This window comes from Tamandua tetradactyla, chromosome 18 (genome assembly GCF_023851605.1).
Source record: "Tamandua tetradactyla isolate mTamTet1 chromosome 18, mTamTet1.pri, whole genome shotgun sequence".
In the NCBI taxonomy this organism is placed as follows: Eukaryota; Metazoa; Chordata; class Mammalia; order Pilosa; family Myrmecophagidae; genus Tamandua; species Tamandua tetradactyla.
The window spans coordinates 56758094-56779831 of record NC_135344.1 but is presented as its reverse complement, the minus strand read 5'-3'; the positions used below and the strand labels follow the sequence as shown (position 1 = coordinate 56779831).

The following is a 21738-nucleotide window of genomic DNA, read 5'->3' as shown; positions in this document are numbered from 1 at the left end:
ATTTGCCACGTAAAGAAAGCAAGCCAAAGAAAAGCAAAGATGTAAATAGTTTAGCTTTTTTACAGGGCTAAGAAATAGGGCTTTACACTATTGTTTACCCTTCTTTACTTATTTTATAAAAGTAAAATTTTATAAATTTTTGCCTAATTTTTTAGATGTAAACACCTTGAACTTTATTCAGGCTTATTACTTATTTCACTCTCCTTTCCATCCCCTATCTCCAGTCATACTGATTTTTTTTTTATGATCTCAATTATTTATTTCTGTGCATTCTTTCTAGCGGTTTTACCTAATCTATTCTCCTCTATGTTTCTAAATCTTGCTCATCTATTAAGACTGAATCAGCTATCTTATTTCTTCCATAAATCCTGACTATTCATTTGCACACTGTTCCTTTTCTGAGCACATAATGTGTTTGCATGGCATTCATTATTCTCTGATTGTTCCTTGTATGTATTTTTTCCTTCTGATTATAAACTTCTGGCACAGAGAATATTGTTCCTGTTCTTTGTGTGTGTGTGTGTGTGTGCGCGTTCCTATTCTTTTTAATTCCTCACAAAACTGTACATATATATGCTTAATAAATATTATTAGTAATTTAACACCAAGGAAGTATCTTACATCTTCATAGCAATTATTTGTTATAATGCTAGCTTTTAGGATCAATCGTTGGGGCTGAGAGAGACGTAGGATAAGAGCCTTGGATAGGGGTACCAATAGAGGAACCAAGTCTCATTTATTCTGTGTATGAAATTTAAATGTATGTTAGGCAAACTTCTCACCAACATCAACATTTCCTAAATTAATGATGATCATCTTAAATAGATTAAGGATTTTAAAAATCTAGTTCTTTTTCATTATAGAGAATGGTTATAATATGTTCCTGTGCTACCTCATAGGTTTACCTTACTTTTTTTTTTTTTTTTATTAATTAAAAAAAGAATTAACAAAACAATTAGAAATCATTCCAATCTACATGTACAATCAGTAATTCTTAATAACATCACATAGTTGCATATTCATCATTTCTTAGTACATTTGCATCGATTTAGAAAAAGAAATAAAAAGACAACAGAATAAGAATTAAAGCAATAATAGAAAGAAAAAAAAACAAAAAAAACAAAAACAAAAAACTTATACCTCACATGCAGCTTCATTCAGTGTTTTAACATAATTGCATTACAGTTGGGTAGTATTGTGCTGTCCATTTCTGAGTTTTTATATCCAGTCCCGTTGTACAGTCTGTATCCCTTCATCTCCAATTATCCCTTCTCTTTTTTTTTTTTTTTTTAATTAACGGAAAAAAAGAAATTAACCCAACATTTAGAGATCATACCATTCTACACATGCAATCATTAATTCTTAACATCATCACATAGATGCATGATCATCATTTCTTACTACATTTGCATTGGTTTAGAAGAACTAGCAACATAACTGAAAAAGATATAGAATGTTAATATAGAGAAAAAAATAAAAGTAATAATAGTAAAATCAAAACAAAACAAAACAAAACAAAACAAAAACCTATAGCTCAGATGCAGCGTCATTCAGTGTTTTAACATGATTACTTTACAATTAGGTATTATTGTGCTGTCCATTTTTGAGTTTTTGTATCTAGTCCTGTTGCACAGTCTGTATCCCTTCAGCTTCAATTACCCATTGTCTTACCCTGTTTCTAACTCCTGCTGAACTCTGTTACCAATGACATATTTCAAGTTTATTCTCGAATGTCCGTTCACATCAGTGGGACCATACAGTATTTGTCCTTTAGTTTTTGGCTGGATTCACTCAGCATAATATTCTCTAGGTCCATCCATGTTATTACATGGTTCATAAGTTTATCTTGTCTTAAAGCTGCATAATATTCCATCGTATGTATATACCACAGTTTGTTTAGCCACTCTTCTGTTGATGGAGATTTTGGCTGTTTCCATCTCTTTGCAATTGTAAATAATGCTGCTATAAACATTGGTGTGCAAATGTCCGTTTGTGTCTTTGCCCTTAAGTCCTTTGAGTAGATACCTAGCAATGGTATTGCTGGGTCGTATGGCAATTCTATATTCAGCTTTTTGAGGAACCGCCAAACTGCCTTCCACAGTGGTTGCACCCTTTGACATTCCCACCAACAGTGGATAAGTGTGCCTCTTTCTCCGCATCCTCTCCAGCACTTGTCATTTTCTGTTTTGTTGATAATGGCCATTCTGGTGGGTGTGAGATGATATCTCATTGTGGTTTTGATTTGCATTTCTCTAATGGCCAGGGACATTGAGCATCTCTTCATGTGCCTCTTGGCCATCCGTATTTCCTCTTCTGAGAGGTGTCTGTTCAAGTCTTTTTCCCATTTTGTAATTGGGTTGGCTGTCTTTTTGTTGTTGAGATGAACAATCTCTTTATAAATTCTGGATACTAGACCTTTATCTGATATATCATTTCCAAATATTGTCTCCCATTGTGAAGGCTGTCTTTCTACTTTCTTGATGAAGTTCTTTGATGCGCAAAAGTGTTTAATTTTGAGGAGTTCTCATTTATTTATTTCCTTCTTCAGTGCTCTTGCTTTAAGTTTAAGGTCCATAAAACCGCCTCCAGTTGTAAGATCCATAAGATATCTCCCAACATTTTCCTCTGTTTTATGGTCTTAGACCTAATGTTTAGATCTTTGATCCATTTTGAGTTAACTTTTGTATAGGGTGTGAGAGATGGGTCTTCTTTCATTCTTTTGCATATGAATATCCAGTTCTCTAGGCACCATTTATTGAAGAGATTGCTCTGTCCCAGGTGAGTTGGCTTGACTGCCTTATCAAAGATCAAATGTCCATAGATGAGAGGGTCTATATCTGAGCACTCTATTCGATTCCATTGGTCGATATATCTATCTCTATGCCAATACCATGCTGTTTTGACCACTGTGGCTTCATAATATGCCTTAAAGTCAGGCAGCGCGAGACCTCCAGCTTCGTTTTTTTTCCTCAAGATGTTTTTAGCAATTCGGGGCACCCTGCCCTTCCAGATAAATTTGCTTATTGGTTTTTCTATTTCTGAAAAATAAGTTGTTGGGATTTTGATTGGTATTGCATTGAATCTGTAAATCAATTTAGGTAGGATTGACATCTTAACTATATTTAGTCTTCCAATCCATGAACACGGTATGCCCTTCCGTCTATTTAGGTCTTCTGTGATTTCTTTTAGCAGTTTTTTGTAGTTTTCTTTATATAGGTTTTTTGTCTCTTTAGTTAAATTTATTCCTAGGTATTTTATTCTTTTAGTTGCAATTGTAAATGGGATTCGTTTCTTGATTTCCCCCTCAGCTTGTTCCTTACTAGTGTATAGAAATGCTACAGATTTTTGAATGTTGATCTTGTAACCTGCTACTTTGCTGTACTCATTTATTAGCTCTAGTAGTTTTGTTGTGGATTTTTCCGGGTTTTCGACGTATAGTATCATATCGTCTGCAAACAGTGATAGTTTTACTTCTTCCTTTCCAATTTTGATGCCTTGTATTTCTTTTTCTTGTCTAATTGCTCTGGCTAGAACCTCCAACACAATGTTGAATAATAGTGGTGATAGTGGACATCCTTGTCTTGTTCCTGATCTTAGGGGGAAAGTTTTCAATTTTTCCCCATTGAGGATGATATTAGCTGTGGGTTTTTCATATATTCCCTCTATCATTTTAAGGAAGTTCCCTTGTATTCCTATCTTTTGAAGTGTTTTCAACAGGAAAGGATGTTGAATCTTGTCGAATGCCTTCTCTGCATCAATTGAGATGATCATGTGATTTTTCTGCTTTGATTTGTTGATATGGTGTATTACATTAATTGATTTTCTTATGTTGAACCATCCTTGCATACCTGGGATGAATCCTACTTGGTCATGATGTATAATTCTTTTAATGTGTTGTTGGATACGATTTGCTAGAATTTTATTGAGGATTTTTGCATCTGTATTCATTAGAGAGATTGGTCTGTAGTTTTCTTTTTTTGTAATATCTTTGCCTGGTTTTGGTATGAGGGTGATGTTGGCTTCATAGAATGAATTAGGTAGTTTTCCCTCCACTTCGATTTTTTTGAAGAGTTTGAAGAGAATTGGTACTAATTCTTTCTGGAATGTTTGGTAGAATTCACATGTGAAGCCATCTGGTCCTGGACTTTTCTTTTTAGGAAGCTTTTGAATGACTAATTCAATTTCTTTACTTGTGATTGGTTTGTTGAGGTCATCTATGTCTTCTTGAGTCAAAGTTGGTTGTTCATGTCTTTCCAGGAACCCGTCCATTTCCTCTAAATTGTTGTATTTATTAGCGTAAAGGTGTTCATAGTATCCTGTTATTACCTCCTTTATTTCTGTGAGGTCAGTAGTTATGTCTCCTCTTCCATTTCTGATCTTATTTATTTGCATCCTCTCTCTTCTTCTTTTTGTCAATCTTGCTAAGGGCCCATCAATCTTATTGATTTCCTCATAGAACCAACTTCTGGCCTTTTTGATTTTCTCTATTGTTTTCATGTTTTCAATTTCATTTATTTGTGCTCTAATCTTTGTTATTTCTTTCCTTTTGCTTGCTTTGGGGTTAGCTTGCTGTTCTTTCTCCAGTTCTTCCAAATGGATAGTTAATTCCTGAATTTTTGCCTTTTCTTCTTTTCTGATATAGGCATTTAGAGCAATAAATTTCCCTCTTAGCACTGCCTTTGCTGCGTCCCATAAGTTTTGATATGTTGTGTTTTCATTTTCATTCGCCTCGAGGTATTTGCTAATTTCTCTTGCAATTTCTTCTTTGACCCAGTCGTTGTTTAGGAGTGTGTTGTTGAGCCTCCACGTATTTGTGAATTTTCTGGCACTCTGCCTATTATTGATTTCCAACATCATTCCTTTATGGTCCGAGAAAGTGTTGTGTAAGATTTCAATCTTTTTAAATTTGTTAAGACTTGCTTTGTGACCCAGCATATGGTCTATCTTTGAGAATGATCCATGAGCACTTGAGAAAAAGGTGTATCCTGCTGTTGTGGGATGTAATGTCCTATAAATGTCTATTAAGTCTAGTTCATTTATAGTAATATTCAGATTCTCTATTTCTTTGTTGATCCTCTGTCTAGATGTTCTGTCCCTTGATGAGAGTGGTGAGTTGAAGTCTCCAACTATTATGGTATATGAGTCTATTTCCCTTTTCAGTGTTTGCAGTATATTCCTCACGTATTTTGGGGCATTCTGATTCGGTGCGTAAATATTTATGATTGTTATGTCTTCTTGTTTAATTGTTCCTTTTATTAGTATATAGTGTCCTTCTTTGTCTCTTTTAACTGTTTTACATTTGAAGTCTAATTTGTTGGATATTAGTATAGCCACTCCTGCTCTTTTCTGGTTGTTATTTGCATGAAATATCTTTTCCCAACCTTTCACTTTCAACCTATGTTTATCTTTGGGTCTAAGATGTGTTTCCTGTAGACAGCATATAGAAGGATCCTGTTTTTTAATCCATTCTGCCAATCTATGTCTTTTGATTGGGGAATTCAGTCCATTGACATTTAGTGTTATTACTGTTTGGATAATATTTTCCTCTAACATTTTACCTTTTGTATTATATATATCATATCTGATTTTCCTTCTTTCTACACTCTTTTCCATATCTCTCTCTTCTGTCTTTTTGTATCTGACTCTAGTGCTCCCTTTAGTATTTCTTGCAGAGCTGGTCTCTTGGTCACAAATTCTTTCAGTGACTTTTTGTCTGAGAATGTTTTAATTTCTCCCTCATTTTTGAAGGATAATTTTGCTGGATATAGGAGTCTTGGTTGGCAGTTTTTCTCTTTTAGTATTTTAAATATATCATCCCACTGTCTTCTAGCTTCCATGGTTTCTGCTGAGAAATCTACACAAAGTCTTATTGGGTTTCCCTTGTATGTAATGGATTGTTTTTCTCTTGCTGCTTTCAAGATCTTCTCTTTCTCTTTGACCTCTGACATTCTAACTAGTAAGTGTCTTGGAGAACGCCTATTTGGGTCTAATCTCTTTGGGGTGCGCTGCAGTTCTTGGATCTGTAATTTTAGGTCTTTCATAAGAGTTGGGAAATTTTCAGTGATAATTTCTTCCATTAGTTTTTCTCCTCCTTTTCCGTTCTCTTCTCCTTCTGGGACACCCACAACACGTATATTTGTGCGGTTCATATTGTCCTTGAGTTCCCTGATACCCTGTTCAAATTTTTCCATTCTTTTCCCTATAGTTTCTGTTTCTTTTTGGAATTCAGATGTTCCATCCTCCAAATCACTAATTCTATCTTCTGTCTCTTTAAATCTATCATTGTAGCTATCCATTATTTTTTCTATGTTTGCTACTTTATCCTTCACTTCCATAAGTTCTGCGATTTGTTTTTTCAGTTTTTCTATTTCTTCTTTATGTTCAGCCCATGTCCTCTTCATGTCCTCCCTCAATTTATCGATTTCATTTTTGAAGAGGTTTTCCATTTCTGTTCGTATATTCAGCATTAGTTGTCTCAGCTCTTGTGTCTCATTTGAGCTATTGGTTTGTTCCTTTGACTGAGCCATATTCTCAATCTTTTGAGCGTGGACAGTTATCTTCTGCTGCTGGCGTCTGGGCATTTATTCAGATTTCTCTTGGTGTTGGACCCAGCAAGGTTGTAATATTTTTCTGTGAAATCTCTGGGTTCTGTTTTTCTTATCCTGCCCAGTAGGTGGCGCTCGTGGCACACGTTTGTCTGCGGGTCCCACCAGTAAAAGGTGCTGTGGGACCTTAAACTTTGGAAAACTCTCGCCGTCCTGGGGGTTCGCTAGCCGAAGCGGCTTGAGCCGGCCCGGGGTCCGAATGCAGGGAGGGTGGTCGCCGCAGCCAGGGAAAGAGCCCGTCCGAATTTCCTAGTCGGCCCTGGGCAACAAGCGTGGCGGGAGGGCGCCAGCGGCAGCGGCCCGCCCGAGAGAGTGCACGTTCCCCGGGAGTCACGGGGTCACCGTTCTCCGCGGCCTGGGGGTTTCCGATCCAATTCTCTCAGTTGGTCCGGGGGCTGCGCGTGGTGTGGGCGCCAGTCGCCTTGGTTTCAGGGGACCACCTCTCCAATTCTCCCAGCCGGCCCGGGAAGGGGGAAGGGAGTAACTCCGGCCGCTTGCCACCCCGCCCGGTAAGGCCCGCGCGCCTCGGCGATCTCACCCGAGCTGCTTCTCTCAGCCAGCCAGCCGTTCCAGGATGGGGTACGCTGTCTTTTTTATCTCTGTTGTGGCTTTGGGCGCTTTCTGTATCGTTTCTACTCCCCTAGTAGGTGTCCTGGAGAAGAAACTAAGATCCGCGCGTCTTACTAAGCCACCATCTTCCAGGAAGTCTTACCTTACTTTTTAAGGGTATGTGATAGTACACTGTTTAGATAAATTATAATTCATTCAACCAGTTCTCTAATGGGCATTTATGTTGCTTCCAGCTTTTACTTTTATTGCCTCAGAGAACATCCTTATACTTACAGTATTGTGTGCTTGTACAATGTAATTATAGGCTCAATTCCTAAAAATGGAATTCCTGGGCTAAAGGGTATGGTATGACATAATAGGAAAAAAATTATGGAAAAATTTAAACATATAAAAAAGTAGAAAGAATAGTATAATAAACCCCCATATATTCCACCATCCCACTGCTACCCCTATTGATTTATGCCTAATTTTATTTCATTTCTAACCATAAAAACTTACCCCCATGCTCTTTTAAAGTCAATTCGACTCAATATCATTTTATCCATAAATGCTTGTTGCTTTTTATTTTTCGTAAATATTAAAATATTACCCTCTGAATACATTTTAATCAGTTTTTATAACCATCAATAGTATATGAATTGCTGTCTCCTATGGACTAAATAACACTTGGTATTATCTTTATCATCTTTTAGTTGAAAATCCAATTTTTTGAATGGATTATTTAAATTATGAATAATGTGTAATTCTTCATGTGTATACTGGAATTTACCTTTTTCCTCTTGAGTTATATATTTTTTTAAAGTTTAGGAAACGGGAACTTTTCCTACTCTTTTCCTTTCAGTTTGGACTTTATTCATATAAAAGCTTTTATTTTCCTAAAAATAAAAAAGTCTGTCTTTCATTTTTATCTCTGGGCTTGTGGTCTATTCAAAAAGCCCTTTCTTAATTAGAATTTTCTATTAATACTTTTTGTTTTTTTCGCATGGGCAGACACCGGGAATCAAACCTGGGTCTCTGGTATACCAGGCAAAAACGCTGCCACTGAGCCACTATTGCCTGCCCTCTAGTAATACTTAAAAAAAAAAAAATTTTGTTTTGAAATACTTTCAGACTTGCAGAATAGTTACAAACCTCAGAGAACCCCAACTTAACTCTATCCCTTAACATACCCAGATGTACCAGTTTTAGCATTTTGCCACATTATCCATATCATTCTTTCTTTCCATCTGTCTGTCTGCGTGTGTGTCTGCCTGTTTATCAATACATTTTATGAATATTTGAGTGTAGATTGTATACATTATGCTCTTTGAACACTTAGTACTGTCATGAACATTTCCTAAGAACAAAGATGTACAGTTATATAACCACCTTAAGTGCAGTTATCAAGTTCAAGAAATTTGATAGTAATATAAAGCTTATATTCTACATTCTAATTTTTTCATATATCCCAATAATGTTCTTTTGAACCTTTTCTCCTCCCTTGTTAGATTCTGTCCAAGATCATGTAGTACATATAATTGTCCTTGCCTTTTTTTTTAATTGTAGGAATATATCTACAACATGAACTTTCCCATCTGCACCATTCCCAAGCATACCATTTAGTGAGATTAATCACATTCACTGTGTTGCAGTACCCTTACCACCTTCCATTACTAAAACTTTCCCATCTCCTTAAACAGAAACCCTATAAACATTAAGCATTAATTTCCCATTCCTCTTGTCTCCACTTCTGACAACCTGTACTCTAATTTCTGTCTCCATGATTTTGTGTATTCTCTGATAATTTCTTTGTAGTTACCAATAGTAGGTCTCAAATTTGACATCCTAAATCTAGAATAATCTCATTTACTTTGATACCAACTTAACTTCAGTAGAAGTTACAAACTGTGTTCCTCTACCCCTCTGTCCCCCCCATCTTTATGTAGTTCTTCTCACAATTTACATGTTTGTGCATTTTAAGTCTAAACCCACTGATTATTACATTTTGTGCATTTCCTTTTTAGCTCCTGTAAGAAGTAAAATATGGAATTACAAACCAAAAATACAATAGTACCGGCATTGATATTTACTCATTTCATTACCCTCACTGGAGATGTTTATTTTTCCATGCAACTTTAATTCATTGTCTATAGCCCTTATTTCCTTCCTGCAGAACTCTCTTTACCAGCTCTTGTAGGGTCAGTCTAATGGTGACAACTTCCTCAGTGTTTGGTTGTCTAGAATGTATTAATCACTCCCTTTTTTGAATGACAGTCTTATCAGATATAGAATTCTTGGTAGACAAGCACTTTAAAAACCTCATTCCATTGGGTTTTGCCTCCATGGTTTCTGATGAGAAATCAATGCTCAATCTTACTGGGGTTCCTTTGTATGTGACATTGTTGCTTCTTCTCTCTTGCCGTTTTCAGTATTCTCTCTCACTCTTTGGTATTCGACTGTGTGTGTGATTATAATTTGCCACAGTGTGGATCATTTGGGTTTATCTTATTTGTAATTCACTCAGCAATTTAGAAAATTTTCAGTCATTTTTTCTTTGGTTATTCTCTCTGCCCCTTTCTTTATTCTTCTGGTAGTCCTATAATACATATATTGATATGCTTGATAGTGTCTCACAGGTTCCTCAGGCTCTGTTCACTTCTCTTCATTCTTTCTTTTTCTGTCCTCTAACTAGATGATTTCAACTGACTTATCTCTGCTAGCTCCAATCTGCTGTTGAACCTTTCTAGGGAATTTTTTGTTTCTGTTACCGTGGTATTTTGTTTGGTTCCTTTTCATAATTTCCATCTCTTTGTTGATATTCTCTTTGTGTTCATCTACTGTTTTCTGTGTTTCCTTTAGCTCTTTGTCCGTGTTTTCCCTTGACTCTATGAGCCTATTTAGGACCATTTTTTGAATGTCTTCCTCTGGTGTGTCCTAGTCAGGTCTGGTCCTTCTCACTGATGATTTCTAATGCTTTAAACTTCTTGCCTGGGTCATCATTTCCTTCGTATGTTTTGTAATCTTTTGTTGAAATATGGACATTTTGATATTTTATTGTGTTATCACTGTAATTTAGATTCTGAGGCTTCTGTTCCTTAAAGTTGTATCCAACTAATGTTATGATAGAAATTTCCTTGAATGCCAGGAGCTAACAGTAACAAAAATAAAAGAAGGGAAAGAAGGAAACACCTTTCATAGTCTGCCTATTGACTATTGTGAGTGCTCTGCTTTAGGATGTAACCTTAAAATAAGTTTAGAAATAGCTCCAGGCCAAAGTATAGGGGCCTCCCTGATCCTTTCTGCACATGCACTTTTTATTGGGCATGGCTGTGTGACCCTAGGAATTTCCCCCATTTACACAGATACAAATTCCCCCTCTTCCCTAGGAAACAGCTTCCTAATAGTCCTGGGCACTGCATTGTATGTCTTACAGTCAGCAATTCCTTGTCCCAGGCATCCACAACTTGATGCTCTCCAACAGCATTCTTTAGGAGATCTCTGCAAGGAGCTGCCTTCTACATTCAAGGCAAATTTTGGGATGGTGAGCCTGTGATGAGTATCCTGGTTCAGTCTCTTAGGGTTGTGCCACATGTACATGTTCCCAGAAATTGCTCTGCTCCCTCTGGAACTGGGACCAGGGACCAACACTGGCAACATGGGCTGGCTCAGCACTTAGCCAGATAGAGGATGGAGGAGAGGCCAAGCCAGGGCACCCGAAGAGCAAACCATTTTTTGTAAGTTTTTTCTTGCTCAACATGTGCTGTTTCTGCAAGCCTTTTCCTCTTTTCTTGAGCACTAAGAAAAATGTTTGTAATAGTTCTTGCTGGTTCAACGCTTCTGTAGTGGGACAGAGCCCTGAAGCTTCTCACTCTATCTCTTGGTTGGGGTAGACTGTGTTAATACTTTTGTCCCTTCACCATGTAAGTATAAATCTTTGATATATCCAGATTTTTTTTAATAGAGTTGAGATATGGATTTAGCTTTATCCCCTAAGTCCTCCTCCTCCTCCTCCTCCCCTATGCCTGGAGAATTGTCCTAATGCCATTTACTCAATAATTCCCCACTGATTTGAAATGCCACCTTTATTGTATATAATTTGTATGGAATAAAAATACCCACATTTATTTGAGTCTGTTTCTGAATACTTTGGACCAGTGCTGTCAAAGTTTTCTTTTATGATGAAAATGTTCTGCATATGCACTGTCCTGTTTAGCCATATATGACTTTTGAGTTCTTGAAATGTGGCTAGTGTGACTGAGGAAGTGAATTTTCAATGTATTAAAATTAATGTAAGTTTTAATAGCCACATCAGACCAGTAACTACTGTATTGGACAGTATAGCATAACTGTTCTACTGATGTGAGTCAGTTTATGTATCAGTATCAATTCTTAGTTACTGTAGTCTTTTAATATATTCTAAAACATGATAAACTAGTCCAGTAGAAAGTTTTTGTGTTTTCTTTTCCTCTACCACAGGACAAACCACTGTCCTTTATTTTCCATTCATTTGTGTAAATATTTGTGTGTAAATATTTTATTAAAACTGGGCATGCTATTTTATTAGCATGCACCTATAAATATGCCTAGTTAGTGTGATTTTTTCTTTTCTGACAAGAATAGTTATTGGTGATTTTTTTCCATTGTCGTAGTTAAATTATTGTTTATAATATCATAGCTGCTTTGAGAAAAAGTTATAGGAATGTTTTAGTTCCTGAGCAATTTTTCTATCATAGTAGCAATGTGCAACAAATTCTTCCGTTTGCTAGTGGGGAATCTTTGTAGCGTATGGGATAAGTACTTGCGCTTTGGGCTCAGATAGACCTAGGTTTATTTCTTGCCTCGTGTTATGCTTTGTATCTTTGGTCAAGTTCTTTAATCGCTTTACCTCAATTTTCCCCATCTGTAAAATGGATATACTACTTGCCTTATAGTGTAGTAAGGACTGGATTATATAAAGTATTGTAGTTTCTGTTTAAGCCTTGAGTATTTGCTTAATAAATTGTCATTACATTAATAGTTACTGCCATTATTTAAGCTTTTAGTAGTATTTTATTAGTATTAAAGATCCGTAGTGAATTTGGATATTAACCATTGGTCTCTACAAAGCTTTGCTTTTGTGTCACGTTTCAGTTTATCACAAATTTTAGAGTTGTTAAACATTTCCTGATTTATAATAACAAGAGATTTTTAAATGTTTTTCATTGATTCTGTATTTGAGTCAGAGAAGACCTTAGTTTGGGGATGGGAGGAACCAATGTGCTGTTTAAGTACAAGACAGTGTTAGAAATCAGTTTATAAGGTTTACCTGTTGGCATTAAAATGCAAAATTATTTTTAAATTTCAAAACAAATGTTTTCTAACTTGGATATAAATATATTGAATTGTCTGTTCATATTTGATGCTTTAATTTTGAAAACTCAAGGCATATGTATTTTCTGGACATTAAACGTAGATCATTGTCAGACTTTTACTGAATTAATCGATGGCTAGTATTTTAAGTAATGCCAACCTGGCAAAGAGGAGCAAGTGCCAATTATCATTTTGAACCAAATACTTATATCATGAGCCTGTTGGCTTTAGGAGAGGGAAAGTAGTAAAGTTTACTGCTTATGAGTATTTTATAATTATCCTTAATTTACTCCTGTGGTTTGAAGATACATGACAATATGTATATATATATGAAATTATTTTCTTAATTGATTTAGGCTCTACATATGTTTGTTGAGTAAATTATAACCTACATTAAGATTTAGAGTATCTACATACATATATTGTATGTTATATGTGCAAAGGTGATGTGTTTGGAGTCCTTTGGAATATTATATATGGCATTGATAACTTTATTCTGTCTGTTCATTAGAGATCATGGATCAGAAAGTGTCTACTTTTTTCCCATTAGCAATAATTTCAAATAATTTATGTGAGTTACCAGTGATCCTGTATGAATAACAGTGCTTCTCAGTTTTTGTTGAATGTAAAAATACTAAACTCATCTCATCACATATCTGAAAAATTACATAACATCATTATATATAAAATAGAATTTTTGAAACTATGAAAGTACAAATTCTGGAATTTCAGCATACAGTTTTATTTTAAATGCTTTTTGCTAACATAAAAGAAAAATGCAGGGCAGGCAGTGGTGGCGCATTGGCAGAGTTCTCACCTGCCATGCCAGAGACCCAGGCTCGATTTTGGGTGCCTGCCCAGGTGAAAAAAAAGGAAAAAAATGCATCCTCTTAACATGCTTAAACATACTGATATTTCTGAAAAAAAATTGAGTGGTTTACAGTACCAAATCAACTACTTAGTGATTATAATATTAGTGTACCTATTATATTAGCTTAAAATATTTTTCATTTGCTGAACAAAACAACCAATATCTCATGTAGAATAAGTGACAGGCATATCTCATTTTATTGCACTTTGCTTTTTGTACTTTGTGGATATTGCATTTCTTACAAATTGAAGCTTTGTGGCAATCTTGTGTTGAACAAGTCTATCAGCATCAATTTCCCAACAGCATGTGTTCACGTCATATCTCTGTGTCACATTTTGGTATTCTCTCACAATATTTCAAACTTTTTCATCATTGTTATATCTGTTATGGTGATCTGTGATCAGTGATCTTTGATGTTACCATTGTAATTGTTTTGGGCATCACAGATTGTGCCATATAAGATGATGAACTTAAATCAATGACTGTTCCACCAACCAGCTATTCTGCCTTCTCACTCCTTCTCCTTGGGACTCCCTATTCCTTGAGACACAACAATGTTGAAATTAGACCACTTAGTAACCCTACAACAGCCTGTAAATATTTAAGTGAAAGAAAGAGTCATATGTCTCTCACTTTAAAAGAAAATCTAGAAATGATTAAGCTTAGTGAGGAAGGCATTTTGAAAGCTGAGATAGGCTAAAAGCTAGGCCTCCTGTGCCAGTTATCCAAGTTATGAATGCAAAGGAAAAGTTTTTGAAAGAATTTAAAAAGCACCAACTCCAGTGAATGCAAATGGTAAGAAAGCAAAGCAAACTTCTTATTAATATGAAGAAAGTTCGAATGGTCTGGATAAAAGCTCAGACCAGCCACAACATTCCTTTAAGTGAAAACCTAATCCAGAGCAAGGCCCTAACTCTCTTCAATTCTGTGAAGGCTGAGGGAAATGAGGAAGTTGCAAAAGAAAGGTTTAATGCTAGCCATGGTTGGTTCATGAAGTTTAAGGAAAGAAGCCATCTTTATAACATAAATACAAGGTGAAGCAACAAGTACTGATGTTCTAGTTTGCTAGCTGCCGGAATGCAACACACCAGAAACGGATTGGCTTTTAATAAAAGGGGATTTTATTTTGTTAGTTTTTCAGAGGAAAGGCAGCTAACTTTCCACTGAGGTTCTTTCTTACGTGGGAAAGCACAGGATGGTCTCTGCTGGCCTTCTCTCTAGGCCCCAGGGTTCCAGCAACTTTCCCCAGGGTGATTTCTTTCTGCACCTCCAAAGGCCTGGGCTGAGCTGCGAGTGCTGAGATGAGGTATGCTGAGATGCTTAGGCTGTGCTACATTGCGGTCTCTCATTTAAGCACCAGCCAATTAAGTCAAACGTCCTTCATTGCAGCAGGCATGCCTCCTAGCCAACTGCAGATGTAAATCAGCAACAGAGGAGGTTCACATACCATGGGCTCATGTCCACAGCAACAAAACTAGGTACACTCACCTGGCCAAGTTGACAACTGAATCTAACTACCACAACTGACGTAGAAGCTGCAGTAAGTTATCCAGAAGGTGTAGCTAATATAATTGACGAAGGCGGCTATCCTAAACAATAATCTTTCAAAACAGATCAAACTGCCTTCTTTTGGAAGAAGATGCCATCTAAGACTTTCATAGCTAGAGAGGAAAAGCCAATGCCTGGATCCAAAGCTTTAGAGAAAAAATGGACTGTCTTGTTAGATGATTGTACGGCTAATAACTTTAAGTTGAAACTAATGCTCATTTAGCTTTCTGGAAAATCCTAGGGCCCTTAAGAATTATGCTAAATGTACTCTTCCTGTGCTCTACAAATGAAGCAATAAAGTCTACATGACAGCTTTCTGGTTGAATATTTTAAGCCCACTTTTGAGACCTAGTGCTTAGAAAAGATTTCTTTCAAATTATGATTGCCCACTGACAATGTACCTGGTCACCCAAGAGCTTTTATGGATATGCACAACTAGTTGAATCTTGTTTTCATCTTGCTAACAGAGCATCCATTCTGCAGCCCATGGATCGAAGAGTCATTTTGACTTTCACATTTTATTAAGAAAGACATTTTGTAAGGATATAGCTGCCAAGATAGTAATTCCTTTGATGGATTGGGGCAAAGCCAATTGAAAACCTTCTGGAATGGATCCACCCTCTAAGGTGCCATTAAGAACATTCATATTTCATGGGAGGAGATCAAAATATCAACACTAACAAGATTGGAAGATGTTAAATTCCAACACTCATGGATGACTTTAAGGGGATCAAGAATTCAATGGAGAAAGTCCCTGAAGATGTGGTAGAAATAGAAAGAGAACTAGAACTAAAAGTAGAGCCTGAAGATGTGACTGGATTGCTGCAATCTCATGATAAAACTTTAACAAATAAAGAATTTCTTCTTATGGATTATCAAAGACGTGGTTTCTTTCTTTCTTTCTTTCTTTTTAGTTTTCTACAATGGTCTGAGTACCAACTCCCATCACATAGGTTGAAGGCCGTTATTTTCTATCCCAAAATAATTATAAAAATCCTAACCTCTGTTTGCTAGAGATCATATCCAATCCCAGGACTCTGAGCCACTAAGACATTACCCCACATTTAGAGTTCTGGTTCTGAACTCCTTAATTTCTAGTCCCTGAGGATTTCCTTCTTTCTTTCTAGCACAGATATAAATTAAAATATTTTACTGTTGTATTTATTTGATCCAGTATTCATCACACCAAGACAGTGGTTTCTTGAGATAGAATCTACTCCTGGGAAAGATGCTGTGAACATTGTTGAAATGAAAACAAAGTATTTAGATATTACATAAACTTAGTTGATAAAGCAGTGGCACAGCATGAGAGAATTGACTCCAGTTTTGAAAGCAGTTCTACTGTGGGTGAAATGCTATCAAACAGCATCTCATGCTACAGAGAACTTTTTTATAAAAGGAAGTCAATCAATGCAGCAAACGTCACTGTTGCCATATTTTAAGAAATTGCCACAGCCACTCCATCTTTCAGCAGTCACCATCCTATTTGGTCAGCAGCCTTCAGTATCGAGGTGAGACCTTTCACCAGCATAAAGATAATTCACTGAAGGCTCAGATGACGGCACACATTTTTAGAATTAAGATGTGTACATTGTTTCTTAGATGTAATGCTTTTGCATATTCAATAATGTGCAAAACACTATACTGTTTAGTGTAAGCATGACTTTTATTTGCTCTGGGAAGCCAGAAACTTCATATGACTTGCTTTATTGTGATATTCACTTCATTGCACTGGTTTGGAATCAAACCCGTAATATCTTTGTGGCATACCTGTATGCTCTTTCTGTTTAGAAGCAGGGTAGGATATTACCTTGTATCACTCTAATTCTTGGGGATAAGAGGCGAAAGGGCTTTTTTGAAACTTTGCTTTGCTAACAAAATAGAAAATTTAAAAATCATCATTAAGAAATTCTAATTTCAAGACCAGTGTATTTTTTTTTCATAGTTGATTTTGATTCAGAGGGTAATATCAGGTATTGGTAACAGTTTTTCTGTTTCTCACCACAATTTAAGGTACTTCTAAAACATATTTCTTCTTTATTGTACTTCTTAATTTCTGACCCTTGAAAATAAAGCTTTTAGTTTTGATATTCTTGTAAATGTTTATTGTTAAGCCCACCATTATTTAAATATTGTTAGCCAGGCAATATCATTTGTACAAAATTTATAAGATGATTATATTTCAGAACCCTAAATTCAGGTTCTTGACCATTATATTCTCTGTCCTCATTATAAGATAAATAATTGTAATCATCACATTGCAGTAGTTTATGAAAGGATTCATTAGATGTAGGGGAAAGAAGACCAGAAGGACCATTTTAGAGTATATTTAGAGTAAAACATTCCATTGTCAAGTATATTTCACATGATAGCTGACAGAAGAGTAATTGTTCTGACAATTTTATTAGTATTTACATGTATTTTAGAAATGAGCTCAAAATCCTGTTCCACAAAAGGTATTCCACAAAATAGATAATCCACAGCAGTTGTTTACTACAGATACTCAGAACTTTTTTTGTTTAAAACTTAAGGTCTTATTAACGTCTGTGTGACTATTGTAGCAACTTACTTTTCCCCTCTAGCTCCTAGGATAGTTTGTTGGATTTGGGGGCGTGGGGTCGGGAAGAGGAAGATGATTTCAAAAGATTATAGACAAACAGCAATGAAAAATCAGGATAAAGAAATAAATGATGAATAAATTATGCAAACTTGGCAGAGTAGGGAGTTGCAGGGCTCATTCCTCTTCCAAACAAACAGCTAATGGACAGGCAGAAACTGTCTAAAACAACTGTTCTGGGGCTCCAGAGACCAGGGGAGTACTGCACAAGGAAGAGCAGGACAGAGAGACTGAGAAACTGTGGTGAAATACTGTGAGCAAGTTGCTTGGCCGTGGCTCCTGGCATCCGTATCCCACCCTTAAAGCAGGTGGCTTCAGGTACATCCAGTCCCTACTGGCAGACTTCTGCAGAATGGGAGGGCTATAGAAGTCTCCCTCCCCAACAACCTAAGGGGACATGGCCCAGTACTGATCCATGTATTAGCTGGCAAATTTAGACGGCTGGCTCCACTCCTTTAGCCTATCCCAAACATGTGCCATTATGCCATTGTTTCAGTCTGCATCAAAGGAGGTACCATCAGAGGGCTAACAATACCCTGCCTTCTTAGGGCAGTGGGAATTAGAATTCTGAAGAACACCGTCTGCTGGGCTGGCCAGGAAATTGCACTTCCATGGATTTATCTAAAGTCTTCTTGGAGAAACATGCCATCTGCAGGGCAGGCCTAAAAGTGTAGCCTTGGGGAGCTGAAGAAAAGGCTTTTGGGCATTTTTCCTAACGGTCTCTCTCCAGAGACCTTTGGAACTGGTCCATGTACCCAGCATTGTTCCATGGCCTTGATAAGGCTGGGAAATACTGTCAAACCAATTGTCAGATGAGAACCTTACCACAAACCCAGTCAACAATGAAATCCTAGATAAAAGAGAGAAACCAGCCTTCAGAATAACCTCTTCTAGATAAACAAATACCCAAATATCAATAAAAATTACAAACCATACTAACAGGAAGATGTACTCCAGTCAAGGAACAAATTAAGTCAGAGGTGGTACAGAATTTGGAACAACCAATCAAAGTTTAGGTTCAAACAAACCTAAATCTATTCAAGGAGATGAAGGAAAATATAGCTAAAGAGATAAAGTATGTTAAGAAGATGTGTGAGCATAAAGAAGAATTAGGAAGCATGCAAAGAAAAATAACAGAGTTTATGGGAATGAAAGGCACAATGAAGGAGATTAAAAATATACTAGAGGCATTCAACAGCAGATTTGAACAAGCAGAAGAAAAGATCAGCAAGTTAGAAGATGGGTCTTTGAAATGCAGCAGACAAAAGAACAGATAGGGAAAATAATGGAACAAATTGAGCAGGGTCTCAGAGAATTGAATGACATCAAGAAGCACATAAGCATGGTGTGTCTCAGTAGGATAAGAAAGGAGCAAAGAATAGTGGAAGAAATAATTGCCAGAAACTTCCCAACACTTAGGAAAGGACATAAATATTCATATCCAAGAAGTGCAATGTACTTCAAAGAGAATAAATCTGAATAAAACCTACTCCAAAACACATACTAATCAGACTCATCTGCCAGAGATAGAGAGAATTCTGAAAAAAAAAGCAAGAGAAAAGGTATCCATCAGCATATAAGGGACGCACAATAAGACTAAACACCAATTATTTCACATCAGAAACAATGAAAGCAAGGAGGCAGTGGTATAATATATTTTAAATACAGAAAGAGCAGCTTCCAGCCAAGGATTATTTATCCAGAAAAACTGTCCTAAAGTAGTGAGGGAAAGTTCAAAATATTCACAGATAAACAAAAGCTGAGAGGGTTAAGAAGAGACCTGCCTTACAAGAAATACTAATAGGAGTTCAGAAGACTGGAAAAAAGAGGAGAACGAGGCTCGGAGGAGCGTACAAATGAAAATTATCAGTAAAGGTGTCTAAAAGGAGAGACAAAAACTAGATATGAAATATAAAAGCCAAAGGATAAAATCGTTGAAGTAAGTACTGCCTTTACAGTAATAACATTGTATGTTAATGGATTAAACTCTCCAATCCAAAGACATAGATTGGCTGAATGGATAAAAAATATGTGATCCTTATATATGCTGTTTAAAAGAGACTCGACTTAGACCCCAGGATGCAAATTGATTGAAAATGAAAGAAATGAAATGTATTCCACGTAAACAGTAACCACAGTGGAGCTGGGATAGCTATACTAATATCGGACAAAACAGACTTTAAATGTGAAATTGTTATAAGAGACAAACAAAGACATTATATATTGATAAAAGGGGCAATCTATCAAGGAGAAATAACTACCACAAAAATTCATGTACTTAACCAGGGTGCCCCAAAATACAGGAGTCAAAAACTGACAAAGGTAAAAGGAGTAATAGATGTCTCTACAATAATAGTTGGAGACTTCAATACACAGCATCCATCAATAGATGGAACATCTGCACAGAATATCAATAAGGAAACAGAACTTGAATAATATGGTAAATGAACTGGACCTAATAAGCATATACTGAGCATTGTACACCACAACAGCAGTATATACATTCTTCTCAATTGCTCATGAATCATTCTTCAGGATAGACATGTTGGGTCATAAAAGAGGTCTCAAAAAAAATAAAAACATTGAAATTATTCAAAACATTCCTTCTGATCATAATGGAATGAAGCCAGAAATCATAACAGCTGGAGAACAGGAGAATTTGCAAATAAATGGAGGTTAAACCACACTCAATCAGTGAATCAAATAAAAAATTGAAAGAGAAATCAGTAAATATCTTGAGATGAATGAAAATGAGAACACAACATATCAAAGCTTATGGAATGCAGTGAAAGCAGTGCTGAGAGGGAAATTTATACCCCTAAAAATGTCTATATTTAGAAGGAAGAAGAAGCTAAAATCAAAGACCTAACTGCACACCTAAAGGTACTAGAAAAAGAACAACAGTCTTATCCCAAAGCAAGCAGAAGGAAAAAAATAACAAAAATGAAAGCAGAAATAAATAGAATTGCAAGGTCAAGTGAGATGTTTATTATTAATTTTTTTATATTTATTGCTAATTGCTATCCTCCCAAATTGAACTAGTTTAGATTCTTACTACCATTGTGTGGAAATGTCTCTTTATGCGCATCTCATCAAAACTGAATATTATCATCTAAAAAAAGTTTTAGTGCCATTTGTATTTCTCAGTCTTTTAAATTGTTAACCTCCTTTCCAACTTCTATTTAGTTTTTATATTATACTTGTTGAACTGGTGTTTGTATTCATTCTTTCATTCATTCACTCACTCGATTGGGCTAAGGTACAATGGTGAGAAAAATAGAGCTAGGTTTCAGTTTGCTTGGAACTTATAGTCCAAAAATTTAGTTCTTTATCACAGCAATGCTGGTTTTACACTGATCTATCCCTTATAACTAAGTATGCGTTTGTAAAATACCTGATGATGATTAGGGTGTACTTTGAGCCTGTGATACAGCACACATAAAATGAACCTTATTAGCATGGTGGTCCTTTTAGTAGTTAGCCGCAGATATTTGTGGTTAAACTGGAAATTTATGGTGTATATAAAATAATTGAGTTATCTGTGCAGACCTATCTGAACCTTTAAGATTCCTATGTCTTTTCCTCAGGTGTTTTTATTGTTCTTATTTATATGTTTTTCCCCCCAAAGTATTTTAATTATGGTTAACATGATGATGGACTTATGCTAAGAAAGATATTTTTTTAAGTTGTCCAGTTTTAGTACAATAATTCCTATAAGTTTGGGCTACCTGGAAGCAGTTTGGAAACAGTCTGTCTATATGCATGTTTCTTCTGAAATTTAGGCTAGTATTTCTCTCCTTACGTTTCTCCATAGAACTATTCTTACATGGCAACTTACAATATTCATATATCCCTACTAGTAGCTGTTTGCTTCAGCCTGTATTGCAGCTCTTTGGTTTCATAGTGACTATGAAAAGCATGAATTATTTATCTTATATAGGATTACCTGTAATTAGTATCAGTTAGGTCTTAAATGGTTTTCCAAAGTGATAAATGAATTTTAATTAACAACAAACTAATATTTATGGAAAAGTGGTTGGTAACTGCATTGCTAAGCATAGTTTTCTATAGTTAAAATGAGTTTTTATGCGAAATTTGCCCAAATTGCACAGGAAAAAAAGAAAAGGATCTGACTGCCTTCATATCCTAACAGTACTTTCTAATGATACTTAAAGGACCATTGTTGAGTTCCAATTTAT

At 36.0% G+C, this 21738-nt stretch overlaps 1 protein-coding gene across 1 annotated transcript in view; it reads left to right on the top strand.

Annotated features, from left to right (window-relative positions):
• The window catches only part of TAF4B (TATA-box binding protein associated factor 4b), a 171259-nt gene that overhangs the window by 125005 nt on the left and 24516 nt on the right, over positions 1 to 21738 (top strand). The gene's annotated exons all lie outside the window — the stretch shown is intronic.